Source organism: Pyxicephalus adspersus, chromosome 3, assembly GCF_032062135.1.
Source record: "Pyxicephalus adspersus chromosome 3, UCB_Pads_2.0, whole genome shotgun sequence".
In the NCBI taxonomy this organism is placed as follows: Eukaryota; Metazoa; Chordata; class Amphibia; order Anura; family Pyxicephalidae; genus Pyxicephalus; species Pyxicephalus adspersus.
In genome coordinates this window covers 27,190,582-27,203,903 of record NC_092860.1, presented here as the reverse complement: position 1 = coordinate 27,203,903, position 13,322 = coordinate 27,190,582, and positions in this window count along the sequence as shown.

Sequence of the window (13,322 nt, the reverse complement as noted above, 5' to 3'; positions counted from 1 at the left end):
CCTAAATAGGTTTTAATGTGACAGGTGAACCCTCCGCTTAAACCAGTGGTCGCCAACCTTTTCGGCCCCATGGACCACTAAAACACGGACTCTGAACCGCGCATGCACGAGGAGCCGTATGACACTCAAAGGGGAAGATACTTCTCTCGGAGTGACGTCATGATGCCAGAACCATCTGGAAACTGCTGGCCTAAAGTGAACCTATGATGACATTGTTGGCATTATTTTAATTAATTATTGGCATTGTTGGCATTATTGATGGTTTTTGTTCCTGGGGAATTGTAAATGAATTGTATGTGGGAGGTGAATACTTCTCTAAATGTACATTGTGCCAAGACAGGATATATAAGGGCCATTTCACTCTATCAAACGCCTTCTCTGTGTCCAACCCTAGTAACATTGATTTAGGAGCTTTTTCCCTGGCCGCTACTAAGGTAGCCACTATTGCGGTGCGGACCCCAAATGTAGAGTGTTTTCCCCTTTTGTTTAACATTAATAATTGCAGTGAGGTAGCGAGATTGGCCTATAGGAGGATACTAATGTTAGATCTCTAACTTCCTTAGGAATCAAAATGGTGTGGGCCTCATTGAAATCTGGAAAGGGTGTTTTATGAGGTAAAAAGGAAGTAAACTCAAAAGTGCCCAAAACAAACAAAAAAAATACACTTACCTTCAATCCCGCAGAGCAGTCGATCAATTGGTTGACGTAGTTTGGAAAAAGAAACTTGCCGATCTCACTGCTCATGCGTGGGATCAGCTTTTTTTTCCCTTTTGACGAAAGGGCTCCTCAGACATGTGCGGAAGGAGCACCCAAGAGCCTCCCGGGATGCGTGACATAGTTATCCAAGGAGGCTTTGCGCTCCCTAAGCAAATGAGAATTAGGGGGCAGTGCTGCATCCTTTTTTTAAAAAAAGGGTGTTTCACCTAAAAAAAACAAAAAATGATTAAACAAATGTTTAATAAACAAATGTTTATTGTACATTAAGGGGGTTTCTACTCCTTTATATAAAGTGAAAATTATGAGTTTAGGCATGCTTTAATATCGAATTATATTATATACCTTTGTTGGAAGTGGGGTGATTTCTGCACTTACCAATTTATAGAATTATGTTGAATAACTATCTGGACCCGATGTTTTATGATTTGCCATTGTGTTGATCGCTTTTTGAATTTCCTCAGCAGTTATGGATCTATTTAAAAAGTTCCTGTGCTCCAAGGATAATTTGGATAACCTGGCCTTGTGAAAAAGATCACCCAAAAGATCCGGGCAGGAAGGTTAGGCTGTGTATAGCTGTTTAATAAAATCTCCAAATTTACTGCAAATGTTTTCCTGTGCAGTGTGTAAGGCAGCAGGTTGGGGGAAATGTGGCTTTTATATGATGTAAACATTTGTTTTTTGGGGGGAGATTACCTCCCCTTCTGCTATGGTGGTAAAGACTGAAGGGGAAACCTGTAGACTCCTGGAATATTTTTATCACATATCTCTGGGGGCTGTTGGCTGCTTCTTCTGCACATGCCTTAGATTGGACATACGTCATAAGGCCAATAATGTTTTTTTTACATGTGTAAGAAAACACTTTACCCGATCTCACTCCTGGCACCACAAGTTTGTGACATGAGAAGAACACAGAAACTTCTGTATTGTGACCCAACTCTTCAGTAACCACTCAAGAACAGGGTGGTCATCGAAAGGTGCTGGGTGGTGCACCCGGCTAAAAAGGGCTGGGGAGAACACTGGGGGTAGTTTGGAAGGTATGTGTGACATATTGTTTAACCCCTTTAACCATAGCTAGGCCTTGCAGCAAGCAATCCTCAATTCTAGCTACCCCTAGGAATTAGTACTTACCTTACAAATCAATTGGGGCCCCGCAGCATTCATACTGATATTATTAGCTTACCCTCGGTTTATCCAGGCTTGAGAAATGCTTGCCACTAGAGCTAGATAGGGTTAAGGGGGTGCAGCAATCTCCTACTTGAATTCAGAATTTTTTTAATCATATGATGTAATAATATATGGTATGCATTAAGGTATATAGTATGGTATAAGCAAAACTTTTAAACTTTTTCTAATATTTTCTAGTTACAGTAAAATTATTTGCTTTATTCTTCACGTTGCTTTATTGGCTGTCTGTTTTACTTCTGTAGGGTTTTCATTTTATTTCACAATTCCTGAAACTACATAACATGTATCACTTTATTTGTAGTCTGAATTTTCCTGAGAATTTCTCTAATACTTTTACAGTACATTTATACTGTTATGTTATGCAACTTCCTTTAAACCCCCAAACCTCTTTTTCTGTCTACACATGTTATCCAAAGGGAACACAGACAGAAATATCAACCCAATAAAGATTTTCATTATATAACATTTTTACTTTACAGAGAAGGGTAGACAAGCACGGGTTGTGAGCCCATTTGGTAAACAGAGATTAATAAATGATTATTTGGACTCTGTGAAGGACTTCATAATATACAATGGCAGTATATGTACTTGAAATACTGCATTTGGAGAAATATCAAGATGTTTATGTAGCACCTCTTTAGGTCTATTTAGGGGTTTTGAGGTTACTCCAGATAAGCAAAGAGGAACACAAGTGGTTATCCACTGGAAAGTAAGAAGTTTGGCTTTCAGCCTGTATTGGTTTCATCATAGACTGGAAGTTGAATCCATTACTGAAAGGAGATGTAATATTTTATAAAGTGGACAGTTTGTTGATCTCGCAATTCCCCTGTATCTGGTGCCATATACCATCAGCACTTAGGTGCTTTCTGTGATTTCAGGGAGGAGGAGAGCTAACAGAGTATATATCTCCTGAGTAAGCAGATGATTATGCCGCAAAACGCGTAAAGAACTCTAGAACGAACAAATATTTCTAGTTATTTGAAATTGTGCACCATTCTTGGTTAAGATGTTATGCGATTTTTGGAGATGAAATGAATAAATGTTATTGTTTTAATGTTTTATATGTTTTGATATTATTTTAAATAAATGGATATATTTTGAATATACTTATGATACCAATTGTTGTCACTCCCTTAAAAGTCCCAGTTTTCTTTTGTATATTTATCTGAATTGGAACAATCAAGGGATGTGGCAGTTGTTAAGGTAGTAACCAGGAGGAACACCGAATTCTCTTAGTTGAACAAATGCAATTTCCTGTTAGTTTGAGACTGCTTTAAACTTGAAATATTTCTTAGGGCTTACTATGTGCTGGGTTGATACATACCTGTGCTCCAACAACGGCTTCTCAGGGAGGATTTCTTGATGGTGACAACAGTAGACCATATCTGGGCTACCAGTCTTTCTTGACCTAACATAGGAGGGCCCTTTAAATAACTTTCTGTTCTTCAGGGAAGACAATAATTAGTATATCCACAACTCACAGTACACTAGTGTGGTGGTCAATGGATACAATGCCAACCATTTGTGTCATTTAAACTGACCTTAGAGGCACAAATTGCTCATTGTTCAAGGAACCCCTAGCAAAGTTTGGAGGAACTCTGAAAAACACTGCTGTAATCCCATGTTGCAGGGTACAATAGCAGAAGTTGGTTTTCTGACGGTGTCAGAAATGGACCATACCTGTGCGGTGATTTTGGTCTCCCTAAATGCTTGTGGGACACAGTGACCAGAAGCACAGCTAGGTGAAAGGGATGGTCAACCTATAACAGAAGTGCTTTACAAAAATACCATATTTTGAACAACTGTGGGTTTAAAAATGATGAAATTGAGTTTTGAAAGCACATATGTCAAACATTGGGCCTGATTCATCAAAGCTCTCCAAGACTGGAAAGGATAGATTATCATGGGTGATCCAGCAAACCTGGAATAGATTTGGTCAAGGACTGAAAACATTTGTCAAATAGTAGGTCAATATTTTAGGTAATTCTTTCCATGTTTTCTGGATCACCCAGATACCCATGATAGTCTATCCTCTCCAGTCCAATTAAATCAGGCCTTATATGGGAAATTTTAGTGATTGACACACACTTTAATCCACCTTGTTGGATTTATTCTTTTATTAGGTTGTCATTCCTATATAAAGACCTATGTTAGTGTCTATTATGCAATGAATCAAACACACACATAGAAGAACAGTCAAACATGTTTAAAAATTGAAGTGGGTGAGGTATTTATATTACATCATTTTTCTGGGCGGCATCATTTAATTTACAGTACGTGTATAGGTAAATGACATATTTCACCCATACAACTTCTTTAAAGCAGAAGTAAACTAAAAACAAAAAAATCATACTTACCTTTAATCCGGAAGCTCCCTCAATGGTGCTGGACTTTCTTGCGATCTGGTCCAGTGTCATCGTGGGATTCCTCTTCGTCCCTGGCGCCGCCATTTTCTGCCTACTTTTCTGGTGTTCTTGCTGCTTCACCCAATCTTGCACTGCCCAGGTGTGAGATGGGGTGACATTGTGAAGGGGGAAAAAAAAAGGGAGCACGCATGCATCTCACTGTGCATGCGTGAGATCGGCATCTCTTTCCCCTTGGTGGAAAAATGCCCCTTCTGTGCATGGGCATATGCAGAAGGAGCAGCCAGAGCTTCATGGGATGGGTTGACGAAGTGAGAATATTTCTATATTTTTCTAAATAACCAACAATTATGTTTTGGTTTGTGGATTGTGGGGAGAAACCAGAGCATCAATGCATCTAAAGGCATTGTAGAGACATTTGTTTTCAAAGTTCACAATGCACTAAGATTGCACTAAAAATTATGCTGTACTTTATGGGAGAAAATCTTCTAGTCTAATCTACTATTACAACAATGGAAAGGCACACCTTTGTCCTCCAGCCACATACCAACTAGTAGAGACTGGCACCAATCACAGTGTGCCCTAGAACAAACTATTCGGAATTGCCATTTGGAAAAAGCAAGACATAACCATTTGGGGCCCTTTATTTAAAGCCTGCCAACTAACTTGGTTAGTTTACTTAGTGCAGTATGTAGAAAAGACATGTTGTATTTCACACCACGGTCTGAAGTGTAAAGCAGTGTCAGCCAATGTAGACACTAGAGGTCAAAAAGAATTATCGTTAGTAGTTAACAAACAAAAAAGAAAGAAGATTAAAAAAGCTAACAAGAAAAAAAATTGGCTTCGGTAAAATCTGCAGGCCAAATATGCAGAGACCGATAGATAGGTGTAATACAGTGAGAAAGAAAGAAAAAAGAAAGAACAAGAAAATAAAAACATGGCTTCAGTAAAAGCTGCGTGCCAAAACAATATGCAGAAACTGATAGATGGGCAGATAGGTAAATGGAGATTATGGGCTTATCTTGACTTTTTCCTCTTTCTTTTTCCTTATATCTGATCCTCCTTATTGGACAATCATGCAGCTCATCACTTGGATCACTTGGGAGTTAAAGTAGATCTGATCCCTAACGGGATGAAATTTAGTTTGCCACAATAACCTGTTGCAGCTGACATTTTTTTTCTAAAATACATTTTTTTGATGTAATATTTTTGTCTGTACTTACATGTACTAATTCCAAACAGCACATTGTTGTTCAGAAATTACTAAATCATCTGAATAATGGTTGTCAGTCTCATCATGGGTACACATAACAGAGTGGATATTCATGTACTTATTTCTTTCACCCATAGAGAAATGACCTATGCAGTGTGGGGGAGCAGAGGGTTGGGGACACCGCATAGGTGGACCTATCATGACAATATATAGAAAGAGTTGGCAATTTCTTTTATATTATTAAAAAATATATTTTATTTAACATTTTTTGATCATTAAAGGCCAAAGAGAAATCGGCAGCCTCTTGGGATACTTGCGTCACATATCACAGGAGGCTGTGGGCTGCTCCTACACATGCCCAGGATCAAGATTTAGGATCCTGTGGAAGGCCAGGTGCTGGTGCATAATTTACCTTGGAACAGATGGCAAGATGATGCACAATGGGAAGACAAGGGGCCAGTGGAGTCAGAGTGGCTTTAAAAATCTGCTGCTAATGTCTTGATGCCAGATGCCATGGGGCAGCAAAAGAGGTCTTTTGAGTTCATACCATGCATGGGGAAGGGTCTAAATGTTTTAGCTGATCAGTGTATTATACAATATAATAATGGTGCATAATGGCAACTGTAACCAGCAACGACTGATTATGTGTCTGTAGACGAACTTCAGAACTTGTATGCCAGTGAATAAATCTTACAAAGAGAAGTTTATGTGATCACTGGTATAAAACACAAAACAGGGGCAGCTTAAAGCTGCAGTGCTTAATTGTTTTATCATATTCACCCATAAAATACCCATAGATATGGAATCATCATCAGGGTGCGGTAAAGTATGCTTGTACATGCATGCAATTTTGTTCAGACTCAGACACCAAACATGATGTGTCTGTATGTTACAAATAATAAAGGGGTATCCTAAAGGGGGACTGTGGGTAACATTCTTGCTTTCGCAGTCTTAGGGTTCCAGATTCAAATCTTAGCCAGGACACTATCCGCATAGAGTGTGAATGCTCTCCCTTGGTGTGTTCACATTTTCTCCCACATCCCAAAATACACGCAGTTACATTAATTGGCTTCTCCTCTAAAATTGCCCCTATACTAAGTTGATGCTATTTTACTATAGTAGGTATATTGGATTGTGAGCCCCCTTTGAGGGACAGTTAGTGACACGCCAAAAGACTTTGTAAAGCTTTGCATAACATGTTGGCACTTTATAAATACAAGAGAATAATAAATCTTGCAATACTAAGGGCTCTATTTATAAAACAGGAAATTATATTCCCTAAAACATTCCCTGGTGGGAATCAATTACAAATATTGAAACACATGGACTTGGAAAATTCACTCAAGGGAATGTATGATTCCCTGTTTAATACCAATATTCCCCAACTGTCCAGGATGTTGTGGGACTGTCACTAATTTCCAACATAATCCTGCAACCTACTTTTATCAACTAAAACCAAATGCAGGTTGGCAGGTATTTTTCCATACTTGCAGAGAAAACATAGATAGTGATGTTGCAGAAGTTTGAGGAGCCACTTCGGATAGAATCGTATCACATGTCCATGCTTTTATTAATTGAGTGGAACTAAAGAGAACCTGTTGTTTATCTCACTTTACAGCCACTGTCTGCTGTCTTCTAGGATTGTCCATGGGCAGCCCGCAGCTGGCATCATCCTGTATATCAATCCCAGGAACCCTAGCCCCTTCCTTTTATCCCGTTTACATACAATTTGGATTTAGTTACTGTTTGCCTAAGAGCTTCTACTTGTGTTGTGCTAGAGTGAACTTGTGTTGTGCTAGAGTAACAGTTTCCATGTATTTTATAGTTTACACATTCAGTGAAGCAAGATTAATCTTTGTCTTTTCGTTCCATTTTTAGCTCACTTTAATCTGCATTGTGCCTTGCCAACATTGTACTACAAGCAATAATTCTTTACATAATTCACATTAGACTTCACATTAGAGAATAGAGCATTCACTGATCATGATTATATTGTTCTTTAACATTGGAAATAAATTGAATATTTTAGGTTTTAATAATCTAAGTAGATATTACATACACCTAATGAGTGGTCTCATTGAGTCCCAATAAATATCCTTGTTCCCTCCCTCCTATTGTTTGCTACTTTCCACCCACATTGTAAATTGTAAACTCTTTTGGACAGGGTCCTCTCCTCCTCCTGTGTCATTGTTTGTATGTGTCTGTCATTTGGACCCTGATTTATTGTATTGTATATGTTGTATAATAATATAATAAGTACACTTTATAAATACAGTTAATTAATATTAATATGAATAGTGTTTTAAATCAACCTTGCATGCACACTTCTTACAGCATTCATAGCATCCCAGCCATGCTGGAATCATCCCTGGATCCTTGCTGTGAAGACATCAATATGGCATGGGATGGTCTCACTACATAAACTAATCCTTGGTGAGATACCATGCCACTTCTACCTAATTTACAATTAGCCAAAGTGCACAAGACAACATCTGGGGAAGTTGTTGTACCTGCAGAAGAATGGAAAATAACTTCTTGTTTATGGCTATTAGTCGTCCAAGCAAAGAATATTTTAGACCTGATTAGGTTCTATGAGCAATTTGAGTATTTTAGAGAGAATCAGATACTGGGCAAATGAGTAAGGTCAGGGTCCATGTACTGCTTTATTAGTGCTCATCAAAGGAACAGACATTGCATATTGTGTTGTATACATACAGTAATCTAAACCCCAGATCCTATGGTTTTTCCATCTAAATACTATATTTACTCTCCCCCTAGACATAAACAAACATTAAACCATTGCAGCACAGGACTATTACCACTGTGGGAAAATGAATCCAGGGTTACGATTGAAGTTAACTTACTTAGTCAACTCATTACCTCTGTAAATCTTTTCCAAGCACAAAATACTCTTTTATTTAAAATAATACTTTCTATAGTTAGATTAGAACCTTCCTCTTGCTAGTATAGGGTTATATTTCCATGTTCTTGATCTTGGCTTTTTATTTATTCATCCCTCCTAAGCCATATTCATACTTCTTTGTGGATATTCACACATATGGATACTCACACATCCCAGTTCTGTTTTAGGTGTCGCCATCTTATTCCTTCTTCACTTCCTCATTCCAATCTTTGGCCATGCCGGCCTTAGGATGACAAAACTCCCACTCAGGCATGCAGGAGATCATTCAGTCCTTCAGTCCTGGCACCCATAGGGGAAGCCAGGATGTGACGGGTAACCATTTCTGAGAGTGAATTTTGACAGCTAGCACAGTGATCAGGCGGGTAGGATTACTTATTGCAGAACAGACATTGTCTGCCCCTTTCTACAATAATGCCAAATTGTTAAAGTGAAAATGTAGTTCCATTTTAAGTCTTCCCTTTCTCTACTTTCTTAAGACTGTACATATTAGGCTCCTGTGTGTGTTATAACACAACAAGAGTGCATGTAACCTTCACACGGTTTTCCCAACCTAGATTCAATTTCACACATTCACGTTAGTTTTCACAGTACTTTTTTCCCTTTTTAAAATAATGGTTTATTTGTTGAAAGATTTGCAACAAGACACACCCAACATCAGTTCCTCAATGGGAAAAGTGCATTTTAGAACCAAGTCCCTCGGTTTCCCTTTCTTCTCTTCTTCAGTGGATACATACAGTCCTTTAAAAACTGTATTGTTTCATGATTAAAACATGCACTTTTGCACCATAAATTTCATCATGCTTCTACATTTTTGTATTTGTTACTTTAAAAAGTTAAAAAAAAAGAAGAGTAGTTAAGAAAAATTGAACTTGTTGGCTTAACTATTCATTTTTTCCAAGTTCATTTTTTTATTGGAAAAATGAGGGAGTTTATGGGTGTGTTATTTGCTTACATACTTTAGCTTTAACGTGTCCCTTTTTCTGCCCCCAAACGTTAGGACCATATGTATGTAGTCCTATCAATGAACACGGTATTTCTGGTCACTAATAAATGCTCTATGGGTATTTCTGTGCACTGCAGATTTTAGTTAAGCCTAAAAAGTAAAACTCCTCTCATACTAATAAGGCTCATTCAGGGCCACTTTTATTAAAGTTTATATCTAGGCAAATCCTATTTTTGGGGAAAAGGTCAGGGACTTGTTAAGTTTTTAATTTCAATATTTCTTCATTGAAGAACTGAAAGTAGGCTACACATACAAATTACAAAATGATACAGCATCAGGGAGAAACAGTTCATATTTATTATTTATAAAAACAAATACATAAGCGAACAAAGAAGAGAAAGAAAAACCTGTTCAGTTTTTTATTGTTGAGTATGTAGTTGCAAGAATTTACCCCTTTTAGAAGAAAATCTTTGTATGGATGCCTGTTCATTTGTGGTAGATTTTTCCCTAACTTCCGGTTGCATCTGGGGGATAGGATGTGAAGGCAAATTTTCCCAATGGTGCACAGACCTTTTTGAAAAAATGTACAATGATTTTCATAGATAATAATGCTAGAATGTGAATGCGCTAACTTAACCACCTGCCACCCAAATTCTGCCTCTGTAGTAAAAAGTATATGTAAAATCAGTCAGTTTTTTAGGCTAATATTTGTAAAAATCTGTATTTTAGTACATTATTCTAATAGTATTATGTATTATAGTATAATATAATAATATTAGTAGTATATAATTTCCTATTTAATATATTATCTTAGGTATGATTGGACATGATTTTGAATCAAGGTATTAGCTATGCCAGGTAATAAACTAATAAAGAGTTTTTGTATTACACATGGAAAACACTCATTACTATACAGTTCAGTATGTAATCTTCTTATTTCAGCATGATTGCTATGTTACAAAGCAGCAACATTGTCTGAATCACCACCTAGTGGTTTCTTAGGATATATCCAAACCAATGTAATAAATGGAAAAAGTGTATTAACTCGCTTAAAACTAGCTTTCACCTTTCAATTATTTAAATTGGAAATCTTGTAACTGGAAATTTATAATTGGGAATTGTGGTTTGCATTTTAACTGTTACTGACTTAGACTGATTTTTTTTTTTCGCTTCCAAACATTATTTATTGAAGACAATGAAGTTCAGTGGACAGAAATAACAAAACACTATGGAAGCCAGTCATGGATTCTGATTATTTGTCCACTGGTTAATACATTTTTCTGTTATTAGTGGCATAATATTAAAGACATGTTGTATAGCTCTATCAGCTTTGGTGATCATTTCTTGTTCTTGCTTTGTGCCTTCAAGCTTGTTTACAAAGGAGTTACTAAGGCCGGACATTTCCCTTAATGATATGTGTTGCATTTCTTTGGCTGCAGCAGATCCTATTGAGATGTGTTTAGATTGCTGTCAAAGCAAAATAAACATTTTATGACCAAATGGTGCCCTTTGCATTCAAACAAATGCTACCGGTATTGAGCAGTGTCGTGTTCAAATGGGAAAGGCTGTTTTTATAAAATGCAAAAGACAGCTTTATGTCAAAAATAAACAATATCACATAAAAAGGGGTTTATGCAAAAAATAAAGTTGATAACGTATTGAAATTCTAGTCAAATAGTTTCTATGCCAGAAATATTATAACCTGTACAGGCTTTATATAACTACGCTACTTTACTTATGCTCTTCTCAAGATCCTACATTCCCCATCCATACCCAGAAAATCATGCATCATCATCATGGCAGGGAGGGCTTTTTGTCCTGATAGCTTGCACTCCAAGTGAAGTATTTTGCCACTATACCAACTAGAAAAAAAAGTATCAATTAAAAATAAGTAATGATTGCCCCATATATATACTCTTTCTATCACATGCAATAAAGGAAAGAAATACCCAGAACCCTCCCTATCCTTTTATAGACTTCTATGTCATAAAAGCAAAAAGTTGTCAATTGTTTCCACTGACCCAACACATTCCATTCTTGGACAATCGTGTTCACCCAAAGACTGGTACTTCAAGTTCATTTTCACATTTTAGTTTACCAAGGAAGGCAAGACTGGGTTCCTTAACTTTTACAAGTTATTATTATTATTATTATTAAACAGGATTTATATAGCGCCAACATAGTTCATTTAAAAACGTATCAATCATAATTGCACCCTTAACTAATATTTTAGAAGATTTGTATTTTTGGGATTTTTTTAGTGGCTTGGGTAACAGACAAATAACAATAGAATTAAAAAAAATTAATATTTAATAATTTAGAATAAATGTACCCCCTATACTCCTGAAGAAGCAGACTTGTCTGTGAAACGCATTGAGAGAAAAAAAAGTGGTAGTTTGCCCTAAACAGAAACTCCATTTTGCAACAAACTGATTGTTCTTCTCACATTTCTTCCTCCTAGATTCTTATACCTGCAAAATATCTTTGGAGAAACCTGGTTGTGCCCTCCAAAACCAAATCCACAATTAATTCTCTCTCTCGAAGAAACCTTACTTAACCTGTATATCAGGGAAACCCAAAAAGAGGACAATTTAGTACTTGTAACTACAATTTAGGATCTTGCCATAGAAAGTTTTCTTTATACCAGCCCTAATCCAATTCCCCTGTCTGGTTTTATTTAAAAAAATAAAAGAACGATCACCCTTCATCATAAGGAACATTAAAACAGGATTTTAATACTTTTTGCTTCATCAGACAAGCCAACTCTTTTACCCCAATAATATTTCCAGAAGATTCTGACATTCTGACATTATTTAATATTTGAATGCTCTGTAGCAAAAACATCACACATGCACTTAGGCAGAGTGGAAATATTACTACTAGAATCTTTGTAAACATTTACATTGTCAGTGGTAACAGATGTGAAAAAAGACACTGCTGGCAACTAGCTCGCTCCGGCCAATACGTGGAACCACTTTCATGCCCTTGGCTGCAATGGTTCCATCATTAGCAAATACAGAGCTCAGCAGAGTTAGCAGACACAATCCTACACACATCTATTAGAAAAATTATATTATATTTTTAACATTGATACTAATGCATTTTACAGACACCTTAACAGACAGTTCAGTCAGACAATCTGTACCATTGTAGCAGTCCATTCTTGTATTATTTCCCACTGCCGCCATACTGTACACAGGCCACCTCTTTCATGGGTACAAACTATATGCCTGACTTTGCTATGGGGTCTATTTCTAAATGTTTTCACCCAAGATGCACCCATGATTTACACATTTTTCACAAGCAGGAAATTACCAGTAAAACAGCCTTTCATACTTTCCAAAGTGTTCTTTGTTGTAGACTTGTGGATCTATCCCTTGGGGCCAGCTACATCCATAAAAAACAATAGCAATCAGCCGCTGAATTCCAGCCAGTCTTTTCCACTATTGTATCTTAAAAATTTGAAGCTTTTGAAAGTGTCTGTTGATCATTTTCCACCCTAGAGAAGAAAGAACATTTTTCTCTGCATTCCAAGTCTGTTTACCAGTCTTTACGTGTGATTTTATGATTTTGTGGTGTATATATTACACAAGTGATATAGAAAAAAATGAAACCTGTGCCAGTAGAAATTTGATGTCTACAACTGCTGACTATGCTTTGAAATTGACCATTGCCTGGTAGTGATGCTGATCCAGTGCCTACAGAACTTTTTTACATTAAAAACTCCTTAAGGAAACTTTAAATTTTATGAGGTTTGCTTTAAGATGTTGCTTGTGGAAAAAATAACCACATAGAGGATACCATTGACAATCCAACAATACAAGGTGCAGGAAGTTTGGCTCATCTAAGTATGAGCGCAGCTTCTGGTAATGTCATTGTTATAGTTCCTTTTTGAAAGCTCACACAATGGCCTTAATGATCGTGCTGTAACCAGCAGTTCTCCCACAGGAGTAAGATATTTACCTACAAAAAACAGAG